The sequence below is a fragment of the Hippocampus comes genome, unplaced genomic scaffold (assembly GCF_001891065.2).
Source record: "Hippocampus comes isolate QL1 unplaced genomic scaffold, H_comes_QL1_v1.1 scaffold198, whole genome shotgun sequence".
NCBI classification, from domain to species: Eukaryota; Metazoa; Chordata; class Actinopteri; order Syngnathiformes; family Syngnathidae; genus Hippocampus; species Hippocampus comes.
In genome coordinates, this window is record NW_017804974.1 from 358,954 (window position 1) to 360,703 (window position 1,750).

Below are 1,750 nucleotides of genomic sequence, written 5' to 3' on the forward strand. Positions count from 1 at the left end.
GAGAAAAGCCCGCCCCGACCCGAACCTGTTTTACTTCCGCATTCCTGTCGTTTTGGTCCGCAGCAGAAACTATACGTGAGACCGCAAGTGGAGCTGCGCCGACGCTGCGTTGGAGCTGTCACGCTGAGCAGCTATGCATGTGTGACCGCTCCACAAAATTTGCTCCGGTGTAAAATATATCGCAACAAAATACATCGGTGCAGCCCAGGAGCAAATGTGCGAACGACTGACGGAACCCTTTCTACGATGGAACTTTCCTGTACGACTGAGAGCCTCCACAAGCATCTTAATTTTTGAAGCAGAAACAAAGCAGTACCTGAGTTCTATTATGGATTCCAAAAACAAGAAAGCTGTTAAGACTCTGACTATATGCTCCTTATTTGAAATTTTTGTCTAAAAATCCCCTGGCTTCCTTTTTTGTTTAAACGTTTGTAATATATGTATGTATGAATAACATGTTCGTTTTGTTTTCTGTTTACTGAGAATTGTATTCTGACTTGTTCAATAAAGATTATTAAAAAAAAAAACGACGATAAAAAACGTGAAAACTTACGTTACTGGCAAACATTTGTATTGTTGCACTCTTGAAATGAAAAGAGCGTCAGATGGCATCAAGTCTGAATCTTTTTACAAGGCACGTATCCGCATATGACCTTCACAATAAAGCGTTCTGTGTGCGGGTGCTCGTAATAATTTACACGTGATCAAATACATATTCAAAAGAGAAACAAAAAAACACGATTGGCTGAAATTGACAACAGAGGGTCAACACGATTCGTGAAAAAGTGGAAAAAGAAATACGGATTTTCGGGAGACGTGAATGATTGCGATGAATTGGAAACAGTGTTAGGCAAATTATCGCTGAAAGACAAAGAAAAGTGAAAAAATAACGAACACGGAAAACAATGGTATAAGTGTAAAATCCTCGTTGAAAGGGTCAAACGAATACCAGCTAAAAAGACGAACGACAAACGCCGAAAGCTGGATGAGGATGTAATTGCAGCTACTGCCGCTATGCAACCATGAACCTCTCCAGCATCCGCCGTTTCGGGAGAGCTGTACCCGGCCCTCCCACCACATTCGCAAACTACGAGAGAAAATAATTCAGTACCCCCTCCGTCCTGGGGAACGAATCAAACTCCCGTAACAGCCCCTGATCAAACTACCAGACATGATTGGAGTAAAGATAACCCGTTACAAGCTTACCCCATGGTTGAGATGCCGGGGGCGAGGGATCGATACACCTCTACCGGCCATGGACGCCGGCCGAATTTAGGGACATCGCCGCGTCACTTCCAAAACCGAAAAACAACCCGGACGAGTTCGGAAGAGAACAATCAGATTTAGTCCACAGCCACAGGCTTAACGCACGTGAGACTCTGAAATTACTCTCATTAACTACCGGCTCCAAATTTGGCGCAGTTGTGAGCAACTTTAATGGTAAAAAAGCTGCGGGAGGTTATCTGTGCTATGATGAACTCACGCAGCTAGGGGGACTCCTTGACCAAATTATGGAACGTTGCGCCAAGGCATACGAGCGGACGCAAAATCCAAAAGAAATTGCCACATGCATTCAAAAGGCTGACAAAACTACGGACGATTTTTACGATTTTTTCCACCGCCTGCGGACAGTGTTCAAAATACACGGCGGTATCCCTGAGACACAGTCAGACCTGTTCAATTCACAGTTAAAACAGCATTTGCTGAACCAAGCACATCCTGATGTTACCCAATATGTTGTAGAAAGGGT